At 35.5% G+C, this 11,264-nt stretch overlaps 1 protein-coding gene across 1 annotated transcript in view; it reads right to left on the bottom strand.

Annotated features, from left to right (window-relative positions):
• Nucleotides 1-3,538, bottom strand: part of NLGN1 (neuroligin 1) — a 951,664-nt gene extending 948,126 nt beyond the window's left edge. Inside the window, exon 1 of the mRNA XM_055083836.1 lies at nucleotides 3,525-3,538. The gene's annotated coding sequence lies outside the window, so the exon portion shown is untranslated. The remainder of the gene's footprint in view (nucleotides 1-3,524) is intronic.
• Between the last annotated feature and the right edge of the window lie 7,726 nt (nucleotides 3,539-11,264).

The following is an 11,264-nucleotide window of genomic DNA, read 5'->3' as shown; positions in this document are numbered from 1 at the left end:
CACTACCAAATGTAAATTAGATAGCTAGTGGGAAGCTGCCGCATAGGACAGGGAGATCACCTCTGTGCTTTGTGACCATGAGAGGGGTGGGATAGGGAGGGTGGGAGAGAGGGAGACGCAAGAGGGAAGAGATATGGAACAAATGTATATGTATAACTGATTCACTTTGTTGTAAAGGAGAAACTAACACACTATTGTAAAAGAGTTACACTCCAATAAAGATGTTAAAAAAAAAGTAGATAATATTAGCATTATTATTAGTTATTTCTTTCACATAAAGAGAGCTAAATCATTATTCACTATATTCTAATAATAAATTACTAAATAAACATGTCCATAATACATTTTATCAGAGGAACTTGTTATAAATTGAATTTTATGATGCCAACATCTGCCAGATCTTCCTTGCCCTTAATTTAATTACCTGGCTAGGTGCAAAACAATACAAAAAAAAGGAATATTTAGAACATTTCAATGTTCTTCTCTTTAGAAAATCATGGGGGTTTTTTTGTTGTTGTTAAGTTCAAACATGTTTCTTTCCTATCCTTTTATCACAGTTATTTGGTGATTTGCCAATATGAACCTAATAAGGAGTCCACTAGATAGACACTCCCTGCCTCGTCTGCATTTTCACAGACGATTTGTCATACTTTAACACTGTTTGCGATGATAATATTGAAAGGTTTCTCTCCCCAATTAAACTTTTGCTCCTTGAGAGAAGACACAGGTCTTATTTATCTTGAAATATCCTGCATGTATTAGGTAATTTAAAATGCAATATGATTTAGTAAATGAATGAGAATTATAAAAAAGTCAGTTAAAATATTCCAAGCCCTATCTGCACCTAGTTCCTGAATAATGAGTCTCTCTGCACTAAACCAGTAATAGATTCCACATTTTCTGAGACGTTCCCAGTAAAGGATCTCTAAGGGGAACTGACCATGGCTTGGGGTTAGACTAACACACCACTTATTGTAAGTAATATATAGAAATTAAATGAGAATTTAAACAAGTAAACAAACTTAGGGATTCTGACTTTATTTCTCTTATTAGCTGACTATATATGTTAAGACTATACAGGCAGTCAGTATTTTAATTATCCTCACTATGCAAAGTAGTGATTAAAATAAGTAAATAATGTAAAATAAGTAGTAAGTAAAAATAGTAGTAAGTAAAAATAATTTTAAAAAGATAAAAAAAATTATATATTATTTATTAAAAATAAATAACGTAAAATAAGTAGTAAGTAAAAATAATAAAAATTCTGTGTGTTTTCAGCACAGAATCTATTTCATTGTTGTTTTCAAATTCCTCACCCCACCCCTCATCCTGAGAGCCTAGGTCTGACTAGGTTTCTGTCCTTCAGTTTGAATGGTTATACTCTTGCTTGGCAGAGAATAAATCATGCCCTAAAGTTTGTAGACTTTCTATAAGCAACCCAGTGAACAAAAAGATGCATTTTCAGTAATTGCGCTATAAAATTGTCAAGCTATAGTTTTCCAAGGACATTACTCAAGTTAGTAAATTTATAAATACTGGGGCTTCCCTGGTGGCGCAGTCGTTGAGAGTCCGCCTGCCGATGCAGGGGACGAGGGTTCGTGCCCCGGTCCGGGAAGATCCCACATGCCGTGGAGCGGCTGGGTCCATGAGCCATGGCCGCTGAGCCTGCACGTCCGGAGCCTGTGCTCCGCAATGGGAGAGGCCACAACAGTGAGAGGCCCGCGTACCGCAAAAAAATAAAAATATAAATATAAATACAGTAAAGAAAATTTTAAAACTTTCATAATTTATTGTCCAATGCCTATTAAAACACTTTGGTAGGAAGTGGCTCTGTACACTAATTTATCTTTTCATGATTTTACAAAAAGCACTAGGGCCAATATGTTTTCAAAATAGAGTCATCGGGCTTCCCTGGTGGCGCAGTGGTTGCGCGTCCGCCTGCCGATGCAGGGGAACCGGGTTCGCGCCCCGGTCCGGGAAGATCCCACATGCCGCGGAGCGGCTGGGCCCGTGAGCCATGGCCGCTGAGCCTGCGCGTCCGGAGCCTGTGCTCTGCAACGGGAGAGGCCGCAGCAGAGGGAGGCCCGCATACCACAAAAAAAAAAAAAAAAAATAGAGTCATCAATTACCAATAAGAATCTATTTTATTTAGTCACCCTATCTGTTTTTTTTGTTGTTGGTTTTATTTTTATTGGGCTATAGGGGATGGGTTGGGAAATATCTCTGTAAGTTATGCCCTACTAGGGAAATGTCCATTCTAATTTTCCTGGGACAGCTTTCGGAGCTGTTTCTTTTTCTTGGAGCTGCTGCTCTTGCTGGCAGCAGCCTCTTCAGGTCGACTGCTGAGAGGCTCCTCCTTGGAAGAGAATTTCCTCTTTTTCTTGGGGACCCTCTTGTTTCCTGACTCTTCAGGGTCACTATCTGGTTCCTCTTTGGGGAAAGATTTCTTCCTCTTGGTAAGACTTCCACTGCCAGCTGTCTCTTCAAGATCACTACTAACCAGCTCCTCCTTGGAAAAAGATTTCTTTTTGGGGGGTTTGGAGGAGACAGATGGGTCTTCCATCCCATTCTCCTGAGGAGCCTCCTGGGACTTTTGCTTTTTCTTCGTTTTGGGTCTTTCACTTGTCTCCTCACATTCCTCTGGGGTACTACTGCTGTTTTCTGAAGACGCCAGGGCAGTCGCAGCCAGCCTTTTCTTTTCCTTCTTCAAGCGTTTCTTCTCCTGTTTCTCCAGCTTCCTAGTAATCTCAGCAGCCACTTCCTCTGCCTGAACCATTTGCTCCTTCATGACATCCAGATTCTTTCATGGAATCTCTCCAGTCTCATAGAAGGACAGCCGCTGCTCAACTTGTTCTCGAAGCTTCTCCCAAATACACTGGTAGGTACCTCAGAGAAGCAATCAATTCGTGAGGCAATACTGCATTTGTTTGCCAGGTATCGGGAGATGCGGCCTTTGTTCTTGGCAGCTGCTCGGCCAACGAAGGTAGAATGGAAAATGAGTCCATATTTTGGGGTGTTACCCCTTGTCTTCAGGGCTCTTGAAAGTTGGCCCCTGTGCTGGGCCCAGGGAATCACTCAGACACCAGGACTGGCCATCAACCCTATCTCTTAATTGATGTTTTCGAGAATCAGCAATCATGCAGCAAACTTGCTAAGTAAATAGAAAAATTGGAAGGGGAAAACCTTTGGGTAAATATCTTCATTTTGATGCAGACAAGAAAGAAACTATGGTTGCTAAGGACAAAATACATAAAACCGCATGTGGTTGAATGCATAATAGACCTTAACAATGCCAACTATTGAAATAACAACTTTGAAAACATATTAAAAAACAGCAGAAATTTTTAAAAAAAAAACATTGTTTTCAGCCTTTGAAAACTACCTAGACCACACTTTTCTTGTAAAAGCAGTTGAGGCTGTGCCACCAACTAAAATGAAAGCTTTGTTTCTTCTCTTTCGCATATGGGCCCTCAACTGACATATAAAATACCTTGGGAAACAAAGTATAAGAGAGTCAGAATTACCGGGCTGATTTTGCTCTTGAAAACAGTTTTCTTCTACTTCTTGTGTAGCCTGCCAAGATCATCATACTTTTGGCAGATATAAGGCACCTCTTTTGAATCAATCTCATGAAGCTGGTTAATGCCACAAGCAGCCACCGTTACCTGGCAATACACATCAGAGGTTTTTATTATTGCTATTAATCAATGAGGTGAACTGACGTTTAGAATGTACATATAACAGGCATGGCGACTTTCTCCCTATAATCAAAAGATTTTAAATATATTTGGAAGACATTTGAGGAGGACCCTGGTTTGTTGAAAGGTCAAGGCTTTGAAATTAAAATTCATTGTTTCATTTATTAAATCAGAGTTTGACAAACTTTTTCTGTAAAGAGATACATAAATTTTTTTAGCTTCAAGGCCCATATATATGTTCCTCCTCTTCCTTCTCCACCCCCAACCCCTCACCCCAACCTTTAAGATTTAAAAACTTCTTAGTTTGTGGACTGGATATGGCCCACAGGTATCATTTACTGACACCTGATTTAATTCATTCAAGTGTTTTTAAGCAATATGGCCAACAAAGTCCTCATAAAACTTAGTGTACTAGCAGAAACAGATGAATAAAAAAGCAGCTGTACTACAGTGTGTCTGGTGCCATGATGTAGTATAGTTTGCTAGACCTAACCCAGCTTCAAAGGTGAGGTAATATGTGACAAAATTATTAGTAGAAGGAGATAGAAGATTAGAGGTGAACGTTTGCTAGGAAGAACCTGTAAAAAGGCCCTTAAGGGAGAGTTTGGTATAATTGAGAAATCACAAAAATTTTACATAGCCTATAATGTGGAGAAAAGAAGATGAAGAGCGGATCAGAGACAGAGCACACAAGGCCTGATAAGCCAATTAAAGAGTTTAACCTTACAGGCAATGAGAAGGCATTAAAACAATTCAATAAGAATATGAAGTAAACAGGCACCTCATTGTTCATTGCAGCACTATTTACAATAGCCAAGACATGGAAGCAACCTAAATGTCCATTGACAGATGAATGGATAAAGAAGATGTGGTACATATACACAATGGAATATTACTCAGCCATAAAAAAGAACAAAATAATGCCATTTGCAGAAAGATAGATGGACCTAGATATTATCATACTAACGGAAGTAAGACAGAGAAAGATAAATATCATATACACACTACTATATATAAAATACATAACAACAAAGACCTACTGTATAGCACAGGGAACTATACTCAATATTTTGTAATAACCTATATGGGAAAAGAATCTGAAAAAGAATATATATACATATGTATAACTGAATCACTTTGCTGTACACCTGAAACTAATACAACATTGTAAATCAAACATATTTCAATTTTAAAAAATAATTAATTAAAAAAAGAATATGAAGTGAGCAAATCTGAATTTTTAAAATATCTCTCTGGTTGCAAAGGGAGATTGAATTGGAGAAATTCAAGACAGGAGGGAGGTCAGCATTTAGGAAGCAGGGGCCCTAGATACAGAAAAGTAGCTAAATTTGAGTAGGTAAATGTGAAAGGACTAAAGTTGAAATCCCATTTATGTATAAAAATCACTTACTCTCTTGGTATCTATAAAACTTAACTAGTGACATTTCCTCAACTATTTGTCCTAGAAGGTTTTTGTGAAGCGCAAGCCAAATGACATATATAAAATAATTTAGCAACTATAAAAAATATACACTTTTCTTATAAGAGTAACACTTTTCATTATTATGGTCAGGTAAGTTAAAATTACTAAGCACAGTAGCCTTGATAAAATTATATTTTGAATAACATTCAAAGAGGCAAATGAACATTTGCAAACCCTACTTTATCTCTTCTCTCCTAGATCTGGAGGCTCATGATTTGCTCCAGGAGAGCCTCCTGGTAGTTTGGGGGTCTTGCATCAGCTGCTAGCCCCCTTGTAGCCTCCCTATACTTACTTTGGAACTGGAAAAGTGACAGGCAAATGATTATCTTAAAACATACTCCAGAATTGCTAGGGAGAAAACTGCCTTTGTGTAGGTTAGAGAAAAAAAAATACTTAACTGCCTGGTGTAGAAAATCTCAAGCGTGTTCCAAAGACTTCAGATCAAAGGATGGAATATCTTTTTTGGGACAAGGAAGGATTATTTTTCCCCTTCAGAGAGATAAGGGAAAAGGAGAATGAGGAGGAAATGGGGACAGTGAAAAAAGGAACCTGGGAAGAACAAAAGTGCCACATGAGGAGGGAGCCAGGAGCCATAGAGCCAGGAGCCTTCAGGCAGGTAGTCCTGAGACCACAGGACTACAGAGAAGAGATGTCTAATTTCAATCTTAAAAGTGTTTACTGCCTGACAGGCAGAGACCACTTCAGCCTTCCCCATTACTCAATTCTTCAGCACTTCAGGAAACTACTATATCATATGAATTTCATGAATGATTTGTAAGAAGTAGGTGTTGTAGATAATTGTTCTAGTTGCAGGTGGAAATTGGCAAGGGAGTTGCATTTTGTGAGAAATTAGCATGTGGAAGCAGAAGATTGGGTAATGGAGGAGATCATGAAACTATGAACTCTCTGCAAATCTGAAGAAAGCTTGGGAGATTCCTGGATTTATATTGGCCATGGAGTTGAGTTGAGGTCTTTTAGGTAATATACAGAACTCCAAGGAACAGAGGGCCTCTCAGCTGACTGTCAGTTGCAGTATCATCATGAATTATCAGGAAGCCTTGTTTCAGGCAACCAAGTCTATAGCTAAGAAGGTTTGAAACCACCTATTGATGCCAAGTGTTTAGAGATAACTAGCTAGTAATGCTACTAAATTATGCATGTATATTCTTCATACTTTATTAGTAGTAGAACAACCTATTAAATGTCCAGATAAACTTAAATTTTCCTGTAAACCCATGCTCTGCTTTTGAAAATTATCCATTTAATCTCTTTCTTGATATATATAAGTATAAAACAGAAATATACAGAGTACCTTTCATATGATCATTTCAAAATTACAAATATGAAGCAACATTCATATGACTTCTGGGAAGAAGATATTAGTTTATTCGTTATATTGATGGAGGAGTGAAATGTATACAATATTAATAGCTAATGTGATGTTCTAAGAAGTAGTAAACTTCATAATCCTTTCTTGCACACTGTCTATGACTAGATAGCTCTGGGACCTTTAATAAGCTAATTCACTTCCCTGAGTCTATGTTTTCTCATCTGTAAGATGAATTGTTGAATGTAACAATTTTTAAATATCACAATTCTAAAATATTGTTTATTTTATGAATTGCAATGGAAAGCCCAGAAATATGCTATGTACTTACACTGTTGCCTTAGTGACAGAAATTTCTATCAGTATCACATATGTATAGTAATGTATTTAGATGGAATTATTTATTAATCCATATAACTCTAAAGATCATAAAATACGAGAGTTGTAAGGGATTTCTGAGTATTCCACCAAACCTCTATTTTGGTACCATATGATCAATATATCCCCAAAATGGTCTCACTTCTAGAACATCTCCCATGAGAGAGAATTTTTTTAATATATGACATCTATGTGCCAATTTGCTGGCATCAGGTTCTATGACTTGTTTGAGACATTTATTTTGGTGTCAGTTGCAGATGATGATAAATCTTAGGGACTTTACTTTCAAGACAATGAAAGGCCTCTTTCTTTCCCCTTGCCCTGTGAAAAAAAAGATGCAAAAAAAGGCTGTTTTCTCTTTTTTCTACAATTCATCATCTACCCAGTTATTTCTCTTTTATTTCAGATTTACCCCCCCCCCACACACACACACACACTACAGATTCTTTCCAGCAGATAGAAAATATTGTGCACCTGTAAGTAGGTCGGTAAGGCCATATAATCTAATGTGGAAGGAGCTGGCTTCTATCCATTTGTGCATAACAATGCATGGGCAGTCAGAGCTGGATTCATGCTTTTTATTTTTGTTACTTTTAAGGCAGTAGTAGATAGAAAACAGATATAAGCATTGCAGTTTTAAGATGAAAAGAATCCTTGAAACATCATATACATTTGTCTTAAGGAAGATTTGTAAATAGCATGCTCTTATCTTTACATAAATGGTACTATTTTGAAATGTCAAGCAACCCTTTTTGGAGTACAGATTTGCAGCCTTTATTTCTGAAAATATTTCAATAACTGTAATAAATAAAAGGCTTGAAGCTCAATACTCTCTTTTTCCTTCTGTCTTTCACTAACAGAAAAATGTTGAAAGCAGACTCATCATTCAATATGAGAGAGATGCCAAATGAGTGAAAGAAGCAGTTATGGAGAAGAAACAGTAGAGTCTGGGCAACTTGCCTAAAGGGACACTTGGGTTAACCTTCATATTGGAATTGAAAATGTGAATAATTTTCTCTTCATTTGTCCCCCGGATTCTAACAACGAAGACAGTCTTTGAACTTGTTACTTGTTTCTTGTTCTTTTATCAAAGCAGAAAGAGGCAACAAGAGAACAGGATTCAAGTCAGAGCCCAGAGCTTGAATCTAATCACCACTACTTACTTATATGATTCTTGTGAATGTTCTTAATCAGTTTAATTTCAGTTTTCTCATCTAGAAATTGGTATGAAAATAATAATTACCTTATGATGGTATTATGAGAATTAAAAAGAAAATTACCTATAAATAGTATACTATTTACTTTGTACAAAGACATCCCTTATTAAGTTATATCCATTAATGTTATTTGGGTATATTGAATACATATACTGAATTTGAGTGTATATCCTTAGAAACCACTAAATAAAAAGAGACTGGCTTTTTAACTTTTAAATTTATAAAACTTCCCCTCTGTTTTAAATAATATGCATGAACAAATAGCCAAAATGACTATATATTCAAAATTACGTATTGGAATAAAATGTGTAAATCGAGACACTTATGTATTTTCAGAACTATGAAGCTGTAGAATGATTGAGTTTATCATATGTTACAGTCTTTGAATGCTTAGAGAAGAAAATGAGGCCAAAAAATTTAGTTCAGTTTATTTCTGAGAATAACTTTTCTTAAGTGGCTAAAATGAAAATCACATTAGCAACTTATGCTGGATATCCTCTATTTGCCCTTCTGATCCTCTCTCTGACCTTCTCCACCCTGCTCTAATTGCATAAGACCAACCTTGACTGTCTATATTAACTGACTCGTTTGCCCACTGATTTTGGCTTGAGTTCAGTCAGTGGAAAGCACAAGCAGGAGATCAAAAAGAAGCAGGAGAAATTATACTTCTGGCCAAGATGAAGTAAAAGAAATCATATATAACTCCCTCTTGAAAAAACTAATGAATTATACAAATACATTAAAAATGCAATATCAATTATTGGATATCAGGTGGTATAGGACAGTGATCCCTGAGAGAGAAAAAAACAAGCTGAAATCTGAAATTTCCCAGTTTACTGCCAAGAGAGTTTCCAGCTTGCAGTGCAGGAAGTGATCTTTCTGTGTTGAAGGGATGGAAGTGGGAAACAAAGAAGGCCAAGGCAGCTAGAGAAGACAGCTGCAGAGAGAGAGTTTGTTCTAGGTATCTACAGAGGGTTCCTGTGGAGTCTTTAGCTTAGTATTGATCAGCAGGTGTGTTGTGAGAAAATTGTCTAAGGCTTGGGGTGAAAACCAACAGAAAGAAACAGGCAGAACAACCGTTAGTGTTAACAAAGATCAGGGGTAGTTTATGTTCCCATCAGACAGTAAAAACCTCAGAATTCATGGGATACTAGGTAAAGTACTCAAAATGGTATCTGTTCAGTAGTGGGACAAAATGAACTCTAAACAAAGGCTCTTCTGGTCCCATCTAACAAAACTTAAAAGCAAGGATCAAACCTTATCCTAATAATTTAACTGTTTCCCAGGGAAAAACAAAACAAAACTCAAGAATATTTATAGAAATACAACAATATCAGGCACTCTAAAAGGTAAAATCCACAATGTCTGCCAAGCAGGAAAATGCAGACTTACCCATGTTGCCAGATATAAAGTCAATATACAGAAGTAAATTTTATTTTTATAAACTATAAATTCTTGAGAAATACATTTTAAATGCAATTTATAATATCATAAATAATGTTATATGCCTAAGCATAAATCTATAAAAACTGTGCAAGACCTATTTCCAAAAACTAAAATACACTGTTGAAAGTAACTCAAGAAAACCTAAATAAATGAAGGGAGGTGTCATTTTCAAGTATTGGAAGACTCTGTGTTATTAACAAATATCTCCCAATTGATCTATAGATTCAATGCAATCCCAATCAAAATTCCAGCAGGAATTTTTGTATAAATTGACAAGAAACCTCTGAAAGTCATACAGAAACCCAAATGATCATGTAAAGAATTAAAATTTCAGAAAATTTACAAATCTTGATATTAAAACATTTTATAGAACTAGAGTAATCATGACAGTATGAAATTGTTGTAAAGATAGACTAAAGATTAACTAAATAGAATAGAGAGTCCAGAAAATATGTGCAAATTTCACACACGTATATAGTAAATTGAATTTTGCCAAGGTATAAAGTTCCTTCAGTTATAAAAAGAGAGTTTTGCTTTGTTTTAACAAATGGTGTTTGAATAGTTGGAGATTTCTATGAAAAACAAAATGACTTCACCCCTATTTCATTCTACATGCAAAAATTATTTAGCATATAATCACAGACCTAATGTAAAAGCTAGAACCATAAAGATTTTAATAGAAACTATAGAACTATAACCTCAAGAACTTGGTGTAGGTAAAGATTTCTTTTTTTAAGTATGAATGAGTGTATTTATTTTGAATCAAAATAAAAATAAATTATAAACTTTAAAATGCCAACAAATACTATAAGCATCACAAAATCCAAGAAAATAACCTTAAATAGACCCATCATTAATTATCTGTTTGGCATATTTCTATAATACTTTTCCCCAAATGTTTTCTAACTGCAAACACTTTGATTGCCTTCTCAAATGACAATTTTGCAATGTTTTCTACAGAAAAACCTCAAAATAATTTAGTCTTTCCTCTAATATAGTTGATGAAAAAATTTCACTTATTAACCTTTTAGAAAATATTCTTTTTCAGCTTCACAAATTTGCATTAACCGTAACACAAATTTTTAGGATTGCTTTTAAATTTAGAAAAAATCTCACTCAGTTTCTTCTATTTAAGACCTGTAAGGCTTCAGAACATTTTAAGTTTTCTTGTGCAAGAAGTAATCTTAAATATTCTTTGAAAAGATATTATGTATTACCCATTTTGTTGTCAAAGTTCTCGCTACATGCACATAATATAATTTTATGTTGTCGTCACTCGTATTTTGTAGAGACGCATAAAATGTGTGACTTGATTCAATATTTTTGTGGAAATGAATAAAACATCCAACTTGTCACATGGAAGTACCAGCTGTTTGCAGTAATGCCTATGGTTTGTGCTCATAAACACAAGCATTCTTATATTCTCTTTTTTCTATATTTGTTGAGGTATAATTGCAAAATAATAATGGTATAAGTTTAAGGTGTACAATGTGATGATTTGACATACATATACATTGTGAAATAATTACCACAATCAAGCTAATTAAGCATCCATCACCTCACATAATTACCCTTTCTTTTTTGTGTGTCGTGAGAATACTTCGGATCTAGCCTTTTAGAGTATTTCAAATATACAATACAGTATTATTAACTACAGTCACCATGCTGTACATTTGATCCCCAGAACTTATTCATTTTATAACTGAAAGTTTGTA

Source organism: Physeter macrocephalus, chromosome 1 (genome assembly GCF_002837175.3).
Source record: "Physeter macrocephalus isolate SW-GA chromosome 1, ASM283717v5, whole genome shotgun sequence".
Classification (NCBI taxonomy): Eukaryota; Metazoa; Chordata; class Mammalia; order Artiodactyla; family Physeteridae; genus Physeter; species Physeter macrocephalus.
Note: the sequence above shows the minus strand (reverse complement) of the source record. Positions and strands in the feature narration are given on the sequence as shown.